This window comes from Malaclemys terrapin, chromosome 2 (genome assembly GCF_027887155.1).
Source record: "Malaclemys terrapin pileata isolate rMalTer1 chromosome 2, rMalTer1.hap1, whole genome shotgun sequence".
In the NCBI taxonomy this organism is placed as follows: Eukaryota; Metazoa; Chordata; order Testudines; family Emydidae; genus Malaclemys; species Malaclemys terrapin.
In genome coordinates this window covers 130,979,256-130,995,873 of record NC_071506.1, presented here as the reverse complement: position 1 = coordinate 130,995,873, position 16,618 = coordinate 130,979,256, and the positions used below count along the sequence as shown (strand labels likewise).

General features: G+C 48.7%; 1 protein-coding gene across 1 annotated transcript in view; it reads left to right on the top strand.

The window, feature by feature from the left end:
* The first annotated feature begins 2,673 nt into the window (after positions 1-2,673).
* Positions 2,674-16,618, top strand: part of LZTS1 (leucine zipper tumor suppressor 1) — a 38,101-nt gene continuing 24,156 nt past the window's right edge. Inside the window, exon 1 of the mRNA XM_054019098.1 lies at positions 2,674-2,761. The gene's annotated coding sequence lies outside the window, so the exon portion shown is untranslated. The remainder of the gene's footprint in view (positions 2,762-16,618) is intronic.

Sequence of the window (16,618 nt, the reverse complement as noted above, 5' to 3'; positions counted from 1 at the left end):
GCTCATTACTTTTTGGTGCACTCACCACTCTGGAAAGCAGATTCCAGAGGTGCTCATATCTACGTACACAGGCTATGTCCACACTGTAAATAGGTGTGCCCTTAACTCAGGTTGAAATAGCAGTGAAGACACAGCAACTCAGCTTTTAACTCGGGTTAGCAACTCATGCGAAATCCTAAAGGGCACCCTGCGGTTGAACTCGAGCTGGTAACCCAAGTTAAAAGCCAAGTTGCCACTATTTTAACCCAGGTTAGCTAACCCAGTTAAGAGCACACCTTTTTTCTGCAGTGTTGACACAGTCACACAGATACATGTCCATATGCAACGTGCCTGGATAAATACACGTTACAGACACCCACAATTAGTGATGCTTGATATAGTACTTTGTGTGTATCTATTCCCGTTTTCTGACTTGACTGTAAGTCCTACAGGGCAGTGATTTGCTATTTGATTGTACAGTGCCTAGCACAATGGGGCTTGGTCTTTGTTGAGACCTCTAGGTATTCTTGTAATAGAAATAAATAACTGTGATAATCCTCACAACATCCCAATTATGGGGGGGAGGGATAGCTCAGTGGTTTGAGCATTGGCCTGCTAAACCCAGGGTTGTGAGTTCAATCCTTGAGGGGGCCACTTGGGGATCTGGGGCAAAATCAGTACTTGGTCCTGCTAGTGAAGGCAGGGGGCTGGACTCAATGACCTTTCAAGGTCCCTTCCAGTTCTAGGAGATGGGATATCTCCATTATTATTATAAGGTGGGTAAGTATTCTTCCACATTTTTCAGATGGAGAAACTGAGGCATGTAAGTTGGGTGACTTACTCAATGTAAGGTTGTCTCAGAGCCTGTTAAGCCACTGGACTACTCTGTCTCCCATACCTACACACACCCCAACATCACTCACATGTCCATGCCAACTTTGGCTGGACATGCACATGTACATCCTAGCAGATGCATGCATCCTGATGAATATATTATCATGCCTCGCTATAGACAGATGGGCATTGCACCTGTCTGAGAAAACACACATTATCACTACCCAGTTTGAACAGGATCAGCTAGAATAAAGATTTCAGCCTCAATTGGAACCAGATCTTTTTTGAGGTTTGCAAAAATCTAGCTCATTCTTTTTAATTTAATTTTTTTTTCTGTTTTCATAGTCCCACGTGATGGATGCTAGTTAAGAGCCGAAGCACCAAAATGCCATGTGAAAACCTAGTCTTATGCCATTTCCATCACCCTTGCTCAGGCCCAGAAGGTGCACAGAAGTATATTAATATTCCCTTAAGGAAAAGTCCTATAGAACCAAATAGGGATGAAATCAATAGGGTTCTGTAGAACTGCCCAAGTAGATTACAAGCTCTGCAGGCCTTTTATCATGTGTTTGTACATTTCTTAGAACAGTGGCATCCTGACAATGACTGGACAGTACTGTGGCAATAATCTTAACAAGTAGTAACAAATAGAGTGACTCTAAAATCCTATATAATTTAATAGAGAATAAGATCTTTCCTAAAGACAGAGGGTTGTGGGGGAATGAAATTTGTCACCTAGATTACTGCAAACCATTTGCCCAGTTCTCCCTTATGGAAAAGCCCTACAGAATTTCACAGGCCATCATAGCCTTTCTAAAGGTTTTTTGATGTGTCCTATAGAATTGAATAGAGCGTTCTTTAGGATGCTGTAGAGATCTTTAGGATGCTGTAGAGTTCTTTAGGATGCTCCAACAATTCTGTAGGCAGGATCTCTGTCCGCTGGCTCAGACAGCTACTACCGAGCCATTATTGCCTTCATCCCTGTTAAGTGCTGTTGGGAGTTTTCCACAACGGATTAGGAGATGGACAATAGTAATGGGCGATTGGTATCGGTGCTTACAGGCCACCTTCATATATGAGAGAGACACAGAGAGAGAGACTATCTTGACATTTTTTAAATCATTATGAAACACTGTGCAGGGTTCAACAGGGTGGGACCTGATTCTCCCCCTGCTTTGCCCCTTGTGTTGTCATTTACACCTGGGCTTGCGATCACCCGTGGTAGCGGGGCCTTCTGAGCGGGTATATGGTGCAGCCATTCTGCCCGGGGTAGATGGAAACGCGAGGCCGTGCAGCCCCAGCAGGCTCTCTCCCATCTCTAAATCGCACCCGGCTTTCCCCATAAGTGCCATAAGATCATAGAATCATGGAATATCAGGGTTGGAAGGGACCTCAGGAGGTCATGTAGTCCAACCCCCTGCTCAAAGCAGGACCAAATTAGGGGGGGGGGGCTGCTGCACCCCCTGGCTTTAAGTGGTTCCCACCATACACCAGGACCCCCATTGTACACATTATTCCCGCTCCCCTGGCTTTACCCCCACCATTTCAGCTGCCCCCCCCTCCATCATAAAGGGGACAGCAAACCAGGGAAATCAGGCAGGGTCCGGCTCTGCTTGCAAGGGGAAGCAGCGGTGGGGGGCGGCTTGGGAAGGGGGGTGTCGGTGCCTGTTTTAGCTGGCGGGCGGGGGGAAGTCCCTGACAAATGCCCAGCTGTCATGCAGGACACAAAGCCCGGTGGCTGGGCTCCCGGCTTGCAGCCGGCCCGCCAATAAGCGCGGGGCGTGTAGAGCGCAGCTCCGCCTCCCCCCGCGCCCAGATCGGGCTGCTCCTGCCGGGGATGGAGCGGGGAGCAGCGGCCGGGCGAGGAGCCAACTTGCCTGCAGGAGCTCGGCGGCGCTGAGCGCTTCCATGGAGCGGGCGAGGGCGCAGGAGACCCGCGCGACACCAGGTAGCGCAAGTTTCTTTCCCCCCATCCCTACCGGGGGCACGGGAGGGGGGCCCAGGCCAGCGCTGGGTGCAGGGGGAAGGGGCCGGGCTGCATGTTCAGGCAGGTACCTGGCCGCACTTTGTCTCTGGGTAGCAGGGTGCCGAGGGGCAGGCACTGGAGAGGCGCAGCAGGCTGGTGGAGATGCACGGGGGGGATAAGCCCCTTTGGACAGGGCGCTCCTAGCCCCAGAAGAGAGAGAACCAGGGGGACAGAAAGCAGAGCTCAGCTGGCTGGGGACATTCAGGGGTGCCGGGTACCGTCTGCCGGAGTTTCGATCCAGTCACTGCAGCACAATGAGAGGGTTTCCGTGGTAGCCGTGTTGGTCTGTATCAGCAAAAAGAACCAGGAGTCCTTGTGGCACCTTAGAGACTAACAAATTTATTTGTGCATAAGCTTTCGTGGGCTAAAACCCACTTCATCGGATGAGAGGGTTGTTAAGAGGTTGGACTTGTCCCAGGAGAGACTGAACTGGACTTGCATCAGTAGAGGCAGGAGCGCTGGGACAGTTTGTATAGTGGGGGTGCCATTGAACCTAACTGGAAACCCTGTCTATGATGGGAACCACTTCGAGCCAGAGGGTGCAGCAACCCCCCTCGTTCCAGCACCTATGACTAGAGGGAGGAGAAGAGCTCGGGGGGGGGGGAGGAGAACTGACGGGAGGACAGAGAACCAAAGAGGGTAGGGATAAGATCCAGGCACTTTTGGTTAGTCAGCTCATCAACTGGGGTTGTCTATCTCAATCCTATAGGCAACACACACGGTGCACGCGCAGTATGCTCTGTGCATAGGCAGTACACAACATAAATAGTGCAGGCACACCATGCAGTGCTCGATGCAACTGACATACACCTAAGTACCCACACGTCACACACAACATACAATGCAAATTACACACATAACATGCCCAGGGCACACACATCACGGGACAATGCACAATGTATGCACAATATACAATGCATACACCCAGCACACGGGACACACCACTTAACCCATGTATTGCTCCGTGTGTGTTTTCTGTACAGCACTATGTCAAATCATAGTGCGCACACAGCCTAGCTCACAGCACCTACAGATTACAACACACATGGCTCAGACACAAAGAGAGACAGAGATCACCAAAAAAGCCAGGTATCGCTCTTGCCCAATATGAAACCAGTAACCCTGTGCTGCCCAGCACAGGAACTTCAAGAAATGTGCATTGCTTAATACCAGTTACTCAGTGAGTTCTGTCGGAGCAGCACAGCCGGTTATCTCGGGTTCAGCTCCTTCCTTGCACTTGCTCTTAAGTCTTGAAAAGTTCCTTATGGAAGAAAGTGGAGAACATTTTGCTTGTACGAGAGCCTCAAGGCCTAGTTTGGTTCAGTTAGAGTGCAGGGGAGTTATACATCCGGTTCTGCTACGAAGGGAATCCACGTACTGTCTGGGAAGATAAGAGCTAGAACGGCAATAACTGTTCCCAGTTCTGTACAACACTCAAGAAAAGGGATGATCTCTTGCATAAGAAATAAGTTGCTGTGGGAAAGCAGTGAGTGGGTCGGTCGTGTTAGTGGAGAGGGAGAAGCAAACAGTGTGAGGATGAAAGGGCTTGTTGTTTGTGTGGGTGTATGTCTCTGTAGATATGAGTGCCTTTATGTGTGTGGGGGGGAGTGGATGTGCACATGTATGCTTGTGTGTGTATGTTCAGTGTGTGTTCATTATGTGTATGTGTGTGGGGGGGTGCATGTGCACGTGTGTGTGCGTGCGTGTTGGGGTATTCATGGTGGTGTGTTTAGAATATGGATACTTGTGTGAGTGTACATGTGAGAAATTCTGATTGGCCTGTGGGGGTGCCAGTGTTATCTTTGGGTCTAATGGGGTTTCATATGCCAGCGATGGGAAGATCAGGGCTCCGTTTCTGCAGCCAAAAGCAGCACCTGAGGGTTTAGCGATGCTATACGGGCACTATCGCCTTCTAGTGGCATCCAAACAGCTGGGCATCATGGAATGCAGCAGCCCAGCCTCTCACTGCCCCCTAGCAGATTAGAAGTTTGGACAATGCCTGCGGTTGCCAGCAGGGTTCATGTGTTGGGGTTCGCTCCCTTTTTAAGCTGGCTCGCTAGTTTGCAGCGTGGGTGGATTTTCTGTGCTCATTTAGAATTTGGAGTTTGGGGTCTGTGGAGTGTCTCTTTTCTAAATATGTGGGTAAATTTGGCAAAGGCTTAAAGTTTGTAACGTTTGAGAGGCAGGCACAGTGCGGGCAAGTTCTGTACAAGCTTCCTGTGTGCATAGCTTTGTCAACGCACCTTCATCCTGACCTACAGGGTCTATATCATTAAATCAGTGGAGACTAACCCCTGTCATGCAACGAGGGTATTTGCCTTGAGATCCTTGCTCCCCCACTTGATACTACACTGTATTATTTTAGTCCTGAACCTCCTCACAGCTCTGCCAATGCCCCTTAATCCTGCCCTGCGGTCCCCTCCTCCTGGCTAGTCCTGGATCCCTTTCAACCAGAGAGTGCCAGCTGAGACTAATTATATTTTTCTTTTCCATGTGGAAAAATAAATATCTAAGTACTAAACTGAGACCAGCAAGCTCATTGCCTTTGTACAAGACCTAAGGCCAATTGGAGCCCAGCTCGTTTGAGGTGAAAAAGCAGTGCCTAATCCCATCTCTCTGAGCAAGCATGTGTTTATTCCTATACTTAATGCTCATTGTTCAACTACAGCCAGCGAGGTTGTTTTTCTTGCTGAGTGATGTGGTAAGTAGGAGTGTGAGCAGACGTGATCTCAGTGGAGTGCACCACCTGGAACAAAAGTCCTAATGAGGCTGCACTATCTGAATTCCTGATTCTGTCACTCCAGATCCTGATTAAATATCCCACCAGAGGAGAGCCTGCCAGGTTCATTTTAATACATCCACAGCCTCATGCACCCCCTTGTAATCACACACACTCTCAGTAGCACACCCAAATCCACACAGGCACACTTGGATGCACTTGGCATTGCACAAAGGTTCACAGTCTCATACCCACATTCAGGACCTAATGTTAAAAAGGGCTATTTTGACAGCATGCAAACCGTGGATGCAAAATCACTGGTGCAATGAATTCTGAGTGCAAAAAAATCACTGGTGCAATGCGCTGTGGGTGCCAAAAATGTTGGTGCTATTAATTGCACATGCAAAAGTGAACCCGCAAAACATGGGGCTGCCACACAAAATCTGGACTTTTGTCTCACACACACAGTTGCACAGGTACATTCTCTGTCACAATCACAGCCACAATCGCACGGTTTCTCACATCTCAGCTACACACATACACACACACACACACACACACACACACACACACACACACTGTATTGTACCCTTCACCCCTGTCAGTTCACTAGCATTGGAGATACCCAGCTGTGTCTGTCACAGACCCAGTTCCCGATATGACACCCTTGCTCGGCACTGTGGGCTACTAAATTGGTCTTAATTCACTCTATTTCCACCCACCATCTTAATCATTCTTCGCTGGCAGGCAGGGCTGGAAGAGTGGTGGGAGGCAAACGAACATTAGATTCTCACAGGAAAGAGAGAACTCAAAAGCTACTTCCCTTAAAAGCCCAGCTGAGTGGGTTTGGGGTGCATGAGGCTGGGCTTTCTGTTCTGGGAGTGCAGAAAACAAGGGTTCCCCGAGCCAAGTCTCCACAACGGAGAACGGGATCAAAGAGGGTGTCTCAATGCCTGACTCACTGGAGGGGAGAAAAGCAAAGGTACTCCAGGCTGGCACTCTGCTCCGTGCTGGGGAGAATGGGCATATGCCACAATCAGTACCCTCGCTAACGACTGTACTAATAAAAGACCCAAAGTCCTCCCCTGGGGGCTGAGCCTTTTCTCTGTGCACTTGCCCTTGCAAGCTGGGATTGGCTGGATGAGCAAGCTGGATGCGAGGGAAGGGGGCCTTCCACTGAGCTCTCGCCAAAAGTGGCTGGCTGATAGCGCCTACCAATGGGGCTGTGGAGAAGGAGCACAGGGAACACCTCAGGCACTTGGTGGGAGAGTGTGAGGGGGCAGCTGCTGGAGTGTTGGCATTCACGGAGTGGAACTGGACAGAACAGACTGACCTTGAACAGAGGCCATCTGACGTCAAGGATGAGACTTGTTTGGTCTCTTTAGAGGCAGCGAGAGGGGAGGGAGCAGGGAGCCTGATACAGGCTGGCCCAGGCAAGGAGAGAGGTTTCTTATGTGCTGCCACACTGGTTAGCAAGACTGGAGTCAGGGGTGCTGGGAACAGAAGTGACCTAGTGAGAGCTATCCCTCAAGGGCCTGTCAGCGTGTCTTGGTTACTACTCCTGAGCCCTCTGAAGCATTATCGTATTAGTTAGAGAGCTGGGCCTGAACCACAGCCCTCTGGCAAGCCCATGCTTCAGTGTGATTCCAGTCCAGACCAGGGTCCACCTCCAAAGGCCATGGCTTGCCCCTAGCAACACACATGGCGTTCGGCAAGGTCCAGGCCATGCTTAAACCGAAATGATCCGCTCAAAGATAAACCAATAAGAGACATTGGGAAGTGGGTGGATGTGCCAAGGAAATGGGGTAGCCTGAGGGAATGAGAGCAGAGGTGGAGCCAGGACAAGGTGAAGAGAAAAGAGGAAAAGGAGCTTGGAGTGAGTCAAGGGGAAAGAGAGGTGCAGGATGGAGGCAGGTGGTGGTGAGGTGACCGGGGCAGCAGGAAAGAGGGATGGTCCCGACAAAAGGGCTTTAGATGGATGGGAGAGGTGATGAGACGCCTGAAGGTCAGAGATCAGGAGGTTGTAGTCAAGGGGAGTGGTGACTGATGTCTACAATGGAGCTGGAGGTGTAATTACGGGGGTAGACACACCCCTGCTAGCTCTGATTGAGTTAGCCCACTAATCATAGTAATGTAGCCACGGCAGAGGAGACTAGCTCCCCACTCCAGGTATGTGCTCAGGCAGCTAGCCCCTCCCACCACTCTTTGGCTACACTGTGAGTCTCAGCACGCTCGCTGGATGAGCAGGAGCACGGGTAAGTCTCCTCAGGCTGGAAATTGCCCCTTCCCACTCCAGAGCAGCCGTACTCTGAGGCATAGCCTGCGGTTCGAGCTATAGGGACTGAGAGGGCGGACTGTAAAACAGACCTCAAAGCAATGGAACTTCTTAAGAGCCTGCTAGATAACAAACCTTAAGCAGCAACAGCAGCATGGCTGGGGCACTGGCTGTGATGCAGAAGAGTCTGAAGCCACAGCATGGGCAGAGCAGCAGGGTCACTCAGATTGTGGAGTAGGAGGGCTGCTGGCTATGGCGGGGATGCAAAGCAGCAGAACCGCTGGACAGCGGGATACCCTCCTGCTCATTAACCCATCGCAGGGGCCTGAAGGTTGCAGGGTGTCCGTGCATTCAGATACGCTGGTGACCCGTGTGGGAGAGATAGATAGGGAAGGGCACATGGGTGGGTGGGTGGGTGGATAGGGAAGGGCACCATGACAGAGAGAACTGGGGGAGGCAATGGACTGGCCCTCTGAAAGAGGGGGAAAGCTTTGGGATGCCACCTAAATGACAATCAGCCTGAGGCTGTAAAATGATTGAATCCTGCTGGGAGCATTCCTCTGCCCCATGCAAGACACCACCGGGAGCCCTAAGCTGTGTCAGTAGCTCTGCAGGTGTAGACTAGAGATTGTGCAAAAGGGGTGGCTGAGTCTCAGGCAGCCCTCAGCCTGCGGTGTAACACTAGCAGCCGGGATGCTCGCTGCTCTATTGTCCCAGGCCTCCATTGGACACTGGGCTCAAGCAAATTGAGCTAATTAACCCCACATCGTTAGCTTCCCTCCTTCCCTTCGGGAGCCTTTTACTTGTCCTGAGAGTGAGTGATATGGGTTGACACTGGGTTGTGCTCTCAAAGGAGGCATTCAGGGCATGCAGAGAGGTACAATTCCCCAGGCACTAACCCCATGAGAACTCAATGCACCCCGTGTACATCTGTAGCTGTCAATGCAACGGAGGATAAGCCACATTGAGTGCTGGCGTGGATACCACTCAAATAGACCTACTTATGGAAGACCAGATCCCCAGCAGCCTGGCTGGCAGGAAAACATGCAGGTTTTCCATGGAAACCTGCCTGGCAGGCTTTGATTCACCAAAAATTCATCAAACCAGAGACAAATTGGCATATTGGCACAAAACCCGTTTCCAATCAACTCTAGTTGGGGCTAAACAGAGGCCCTGCGGACTTCAGGGTAGCTGAGGATCTAGCATTGGTGGGAAACCTGAACGTTTCTTCCTACTGCCTGATTGTTTACTTTCCTGCGTGTCTCAGTATTCCTTTCTCCTAGGTCATGTGCTTCCCCCAGCTGGTTGGCTGGGAGGCCCTAAAAATCACCAGCTGCCTAATTTATTTGACGTTGCATGTTTACCTTGCTGTTCTTGAATTTATCTTCGTGGTTTTCCCTGAGAGACTTTTATAGGTGCACAAACAGAAAGAAAAAAACCCTCTCTAAAAGTGTGGGTTAAGCTGCGGCACAAGCCAGGCCCAGGGAGGACGTTCAAAGCATAGAGTCAATAGCACCATTGCTGTGTTGGCCTTTGAGGCTCTCTTTTCAAGAGATACCGATTACACAGAAAAAGTGAGCATGATCTAAAATTAGGGGTGACGCTGGGGACTGGTTAATAAATGGCTGGGACCTCAGAAGGTTTGCAGAGTCTGTCTGGATGCTTTTCCTAACCAGTTCTGAACCTTTGCTATTATTATATTATTTGTATTGCTGTGGCACCTAGGGACCCTGTGATGGTCCAGGACAGCAAGAGAGGACTACTGTGTTGTCACCGTGCTGCTCACCACAGCCACATGGGCTGGAAACAACAGGGATAGAACTAGGATCCTCCTGCTTTAAAAGCACACCCATCTACCACTTGAGCTAAAAGAGAATCTCCGTTAGCTTTGTTTGCAACATAAAGCCTGTAACAAACAGCCTGATTCCAAGCAGCAGAGGGCAGCAGTGCACGTACACACACACTATTATTCCTTACAATAATATTATTGCCAATTATTTATTACAAAGACTCATTTCCTGAGCCTATTGCTTAGGGGAGATGAGCATTTTTCTAGCTTAGGGCACTGGCTCTCGACAGGTGTGCGAGAGTGCCCACAGCTGGACTCTTGCCTACATCCTGCTTTAAGAGAAAAGGCATCTGACAAGCTCATTTTACCTTGCCATGTAATAATGCAAGACCATTTGCCATCAATGGAATTTTCTAAGGGGAGTTTATTAAGGTTTCACAGATGCAAGAGGGATGAATTTGGCGGGCTGCCATATTGCATAAGCAAAGAAAACTATGTCATAGGTTCTAATTCAGCTTGCAAATTGCAAGGAATATTTACATCTTTAATTGACATTTAACAAGACATCAGCGGCAGCAGCAGCATAGACAGCTACTCTACCAGCAGACATGCCTCTGTGAAATGTAAGTGCCTGTATATTTTTAAAAAATAACAATTAAATGATATCTCTGCAAACGGGTTGCCGACAATCTTGTTTAAAAGTTAATTGAATATTCTTTGCAAGTTTGATGTGAATTTCTCTTTTGATATAACTGCCTCCTTTGGCAGCCAAGAATTAAAGGGGCGGACTTCACAATGGGCCAAGCTTCAAAAAAGAGAAGGAGGAAAATACAAGAAAGGAATTGGATTTTCCAGACATTTCCTGCAACTGCTGCTGCATCTAAGGCTAGCTGAATAGAGCAGGAGTGAGGAAATGCAATACACACTCGAGAACACTAGGAGAACGGGGAGAGAAAGAGGAGATCTACAAAATGGTGGAAGCCTTTATGTGTTAGCCTGAATCCAGTCCTGCTCTGCAGAATGTTCCCTTACTTCGCTCAGAATGCAGCCGTTGCCTTTGCTGTTATTTCAACTACTGTAGAGTCATGTTTGTCCAATAATGTGGGACATGAAAACCACCATGGGTTTGGCTGAAGAGCAAGTATAATTGACAGGGCAAGCAAGAGAAGAATAGAAAGTATGGTCATTTCAGATAGAAAAGTTGCTTTTCTTAATTCTGCTTATGGTGTTTAGATGCTGTGGGCATGCTGGAAACTCCATAGGCAGACAGAGAAACCCTTTGTATGCACTAAATGCAAGACTGCTAGTGAGCTATCGGTACTGTGAGACTATAGGGCACAAGTCTTTATGCAGAGAAGTCTGATTTTAGCACATAAAGGCTTACACAGTGAGGTCTGTAGTTGCAGATATTAAATTGCACAGTGCAAAGATTAAAATGAATACATTTAGGGGACATGTCTATGTTTCAGATAACGAAGTATGGGGTGCTGCTTGGACAAGCAAGGTTTGCCTACTGGTTTTGAGTGAATCTAAACTCTAAGTATAGGGGAGTTCAAACCCTTAGGAATTGGAACTGCCAGCTTGGCTGCATCCCACTTACAAAACGGATCCTTTAGTGGCTGTATCACCAGAGTTAACAGCCTACTACTGCTATCAGCTAATGGAGTTATTTCTTTAGCTCAAGTGGTGGTGGTCTGTGATGCAATATTGTAGGTCTTTGGTTCAAACCCAGATGATGACCTACAGCAGGGGAGTTATGTGATGGCTGACAAATTGGGGATTGGACTGCTGACCTCTAGAACTAAAAGCATGATCTGCTTGACTAAAGAGCTATAGCTACATACCTGGGGGCAGAAATAATTCATTTCCTTTTGAATTGGCACAGAGGCAGGCCTGTAGCACCCATCAGTGGCTTGCAATTACATATGTCTAGCCAGTGAGACTCACGCAGCTCCAGTAGGTTACCACGAATGGGAGTAAAACCTGATTCCCTTCAGTCAGAGGGTAAAACTTTGTTGAAAGGAATGGATGAAGGTTTGAGGCTCTACCTGGGGTGAGGGGGGTCTGTTCATGTTGTAGCTATAAGACTATGGGGGCAAGAAGGAAATGCACCAGAGGAAGATGTTTGTGAGTCCCAGCTCTTCTTGCACAGGGGCGCTTGTGCAACGGAAATTAGTGGTGATCCTGGTGCAAACAGCTCAGCAGAGCCAGGAAGAGGCAAAGCTTGGCCCAAGTTGACCCTGAGATGTGGGGCTTAAGGAATCAACCAGGAGGGCTTGTCTGCTTATTCTGCCAGGAAAGGTCACTTACGGGAAGAATATTGTGATAGCACAAATAGGGGGGCAGGCAGGGAGAAAAACCTGTCCGGGGTGGATGGGTGTGAAGAGAGGCAGAACGCGAGTGCCTCGTGGAATGCTAATGTAGCAATTGAGCTAAGTGTGCTGTGCAGGAGAATGGAACAGCAGCAATGAAGGGAGGTGAAAGTTCAAGGAGATGGAAAGTCAGAGCGTAGGGTAGAAACCAGCTCCCATTTATGCTGCCAGCAGGAGAGACGCCTGAGCAGTGACACTGAAATGTTCAGCTTGGTGGTGGCGGCAGATCTCAGAGCGATTCTCCTTGTTACACTTTCTCAGAGAGGGAACACGGGGATTTCAGCTGGACTGTCAGGGTCAGAAACTTCCACTAACCCCACATCCTTTCTCTCCTGGGAGCTAGTTTCTTAGTTAGGCTATCAATTTCCAAGCTAAGATTTGGGATACTCTCTCCTTTCTTCCTCCTTTCTCTCTCTCTCACCAATCATGATGGTATCTAATCTCAGAATCACCTTAAACTTACTGAGGCAAATTCTTCCCTGGGGAGACGTGTTGCAGGACACATGTGGGGAGTGCCCATACTAGCTCATACATAACATTAGCTGCCTTGAGTCAATTGGCAATCCGTTAACTCGAGGTGGAAAAGCACTCCTGTGGGCAAACCCAGTGACGCCTGTGCTGCGCCGGTGGGTACAAGGTAGGGGGAGTGGGAAGTGGCAGGGTGTTGCAGGTATCCTGTGCCCTGAAAGGCTGTCAAGTGCCCATGGTTGTGTTTGTATCAGAGGCTCCAATCCAAACAAGACCGATGGAGCCCTGCTTCCCCATTGGTTACCGGCTGCCCTTTATTAGGTCGGAAGAGGAAGAAAAGAGAAGATGAGATTGCAAACAGAACCCCATCTCCATGGCAACTTGCAGTTCAACTTTTAACTTTTCACTATCCATGGAAAGATCAGTTCCCCTCCGTATATTTCCAGGGTTTAGTCACAGCAATAATAACAGGGGCAGGCAGTTCCTGGCACTTGGGGAGTGACTGGCTTGAGGGGCCTGAGGTTGAAGCCCTTCACTACGCCAGCTGGTCATTAACTGTCAGGAAGTGGGTTTCCTATCCATCATTACTGCTTTAATCGTAAATAGCAGGGCTAGGAAGGATTGCTTTGTTTTCCTAGACCACACTGTGTAGTGGTTAGGTTGGAAATTTGGGAGTCAAGGCACCTGGTTTTGTTTCTGGCTCTGCTGCTGTCTGACTGTAGGCAAAGCCCTTCCCCACACTGTGGTTGTCTCCTAAAATTTCCCACTGACTGCAGCAATAACAGGAGCCCTAGTATAGAGAAGGCTCTGGCGTTTTAACCCCTGCAGTATTATGTCATCACAACAGTGATGTGACACCATCACCTGCAGACATGATGCCATCTTTACATTGCCCAATACGTTCAGGCAGTTTTGATTGTTGTCTTACAAGCTGCTAGAGCTTATGCAGGAAACGGGGACAGTGTGGGAAAATCAAATCCATGCTTCTGGGCATTATCTGATAGCACTTCAGAGGTCAGGAAGGTATTCACAACCTCTCCTCCATAGGCAGCAGTTGCCCAGTTGGTATGCAGGGATGGGGTCACCCCTTTTTTGAATGTATTAGGGCTTGGCCACTCCCAAAGACAGGGCTTGGCCACTCCCAAAGACTGGTCTTGGAAGGGCCACAAGGAAGGGAGATTTTGTGGCATTTCTGGTGGGATCAGGAAGCGGAAAGTACCTAGAGTCCCATCTGGGAACCCTTTTCCGTGTGACTTCCAGCTTTAGAGAGGTCTGGATAGTTCAGCTAAGAAACCAGGCCTTTGGCCATGCAGCTGAGCTCCAGCTCCGAGCCCTTCACTTTTCTCCCTGATGGTTATTAATTATTTGTATTACCATCGCGCCTAGGAGCCCTAGTCATGGACCAGCACCCTATTGTGCTAGGGGCTGTACAAGCACAGGACAAAGAGATCGTCCCTTTCCTGCTTCCTAAGCATGGCTCAGCGCGGAGGTAGCACAGCAGAACACCCTGCAGTGACGTTTTGGGGGCTGATTAGTGCTTAGGCCAAGGCAGACCCTTACAACCATCTTTTTGGGGGTTGTTTTTTATTCTGTCTTGGCAGATCATGTTTTATTGATTCAGAAATAGATGAGTGAAAAGGGCCTTTCGGATCTGAAGAGAAAGCCGCGCTCGGCATTCAGCTGTCACCCACCTCGGCATCAGCTGTCAGCCTCGCACTGTTCCAGGATCCAAAAATAACCAGTGCTGGGTATACAAGGTCCCGTTCACCCTCCTCCAGGAGCGAGAACAATCGCTTTGCATCTGTCAGCTAGGAGGGTGCACACCCAAGCTACGTCTACAACACTCTCGGTGCTGCGGCAGCAGAGCTGCAGTGCCAGAATTATGCTGTTAGAGCGCTGTCGTGCAAATGCTTCCTGCATTCCCGGAAAGGTTTTTTCCGTCTATGTAGGTAATCCACCAAACTGAGTGGCGATAGCTAGGTTGAGAATTCAACCTAGCTGCTTCTGCATCGGCGGTTAGGTGGGCATAGCTACAGTGCTCAGGAGCGTGTGTATTTTTAACACCTCTGAGCACTATAGTTAGGTCAGTCTAAACTTTAAGTGTAGACCAGGCTCCAGGAAAGGTGGTGGGTGTGACTGTCAGTCAACAAGCCATGTTCTCTCTCATTAACCCTTCCTGAACTGTTGACTACCACCAATACCACTAAGAGCTATTCATTGCTAAGGATTCTTTGTCACCATGTGGCTGGAAAACCTATTGGGGACTATGCAGAAAACTCTCCCAGGAACTTGTAATGGGAAGAGAGGGAACCTGGTACAGCTCACAACCAGGGGAGATAGTTATTCAAAGGTTAGAGTCCTGTGAATTTGGTGCTTGAAGGATCAGGGTCCTAGTCCCAGCTCCCTGTTGTTGCCTGTAACTCCTCTAAGAAATTGTGTCTGATATCAGCAGAACATGAATTTCTTACAGACAGAGAGCCTGTGAACATCTTCTGACTTCAATAGAGATTGGGGGCACTCAGTGCCTTGCAGGTTTAAACCCTGAATCTCCAAAGATTCAGCAAACCTGTGAGAGAAAAGAGGAGAATCAAAGCTAAGTTTCCAATTAGTGACACTTTAATTGCAGTATTAGTCACTCATTAGTGGGAAAAGCCAGATGCTCTTAGAAATTAAATAAACTAAAAAGATCTCACCACCACCACCACCACCCTGGGAATATTTAACTATGGCTCATACACGTTTCCTTTGTGCCGGGAGCATGACTGATACGACACGTGTGTGCACCGTGCTCTGGCATTAAATCACTGATGAGGTTCGGAAATGCATGTGACAAAATGAGGTTGAGAGTAGATTGGATCTTTGGGCCATTTGGTTTTCCGGGTCTGTCTCTCTTTTTGCTTTATTCAGACATTAGTTCTTGGGGGATGCACAGTTTTTCATTATATGTCTGTACAGGGCCTAGTACTGGGGGCCTCTGTGTGTGACTGCAATACAGATCATCAAAAGAGTAAATAAATAATGTAGGAAAGAAATAATAAATGGACAATATTTGGGCAGAATGTAGTAGCATTTGCAGCATTGCCCTGCATAAACTGCAGCTGCTGATTTTGGTTTCATGAGGCACAAAGGAACTGCCAGACTGGATCAGACCCAAGGCCCAGCTAGTTCAGCTTCCTGACTCTTGACACACCAGCTGCTTCTGAGGAAGGTGTAAGAACCCTACGGTAGCAGCTGTCTGCCCCCTGCATGGGTCTCGTCCTGATCTCTAATAGTCAGAGAATGGCTTAAATCCCAAAGCCCAAGATTTAATATCCTTTCATGATTCATAGGGATGTTTGAAAAGCACCTTGATGCATTTAGTGCAGCATCATGGGTTGCCTCAGTCCAGGTGATGTCATTTTGTCTGGTGAGGCTCCCAGAATGGATTGTGGCAGGGCTGTGAGTCAGCACCAAGGGGCATTGATAGAGTTGTATGGGGTCCCAGGGATTGGAGATGCTGTGGGATAGGATGGCGGGACATTGGCAGTGCTGTGGGTCAGAACTGAGATGCACTGGGGCCGAGGATGTTGCTGAGGCTGAGGACTGAAATGCAGAGTGATGTAGGGGAAGCGTGCACAATGGCTGTCCATTAAACCTGCATCCACGAGTAGTCAGCCCATTCTTCAGAGCACTGACTATAAGTTTATTTCCCTCTGGAATACAACATGACCCTGCTGTCACCCATATTATTTGACATTGAAGGCAAGGTATATTTCTAGTAGGAGGGAAGATTGGAACTTTTCAAGCACAGCTCCCAGTAACAATAACATCTTGATCCTTTGTGTGAAGCTATGTAACAATACCGCAGCTGTGTGTGGGGGAGAGAGAGAGAGTCGGGAGCCTGTGCTCTGCTTTTCAAGGATGGAAATCATTTTATTTATTTTATTTTATTTTATTTTTGCAAATGAAGGATGGCTTGGCTATGAAAACAGTGTGTTTTCTGTTCAATTGAGAGAAAGTCAAAGGGACCCTGGATGCAGTTCAGAGCAGGCATAGCATGCTGGAAATGTTTGCTTTTCCGATTCACCCTCATGCAGGAAACGGCCTGACTTTTATTACCCCATTTCTAACCACTGGCCGTGGAGGGGCGATCGGACCCAGAGTTGAGCAAATTAGC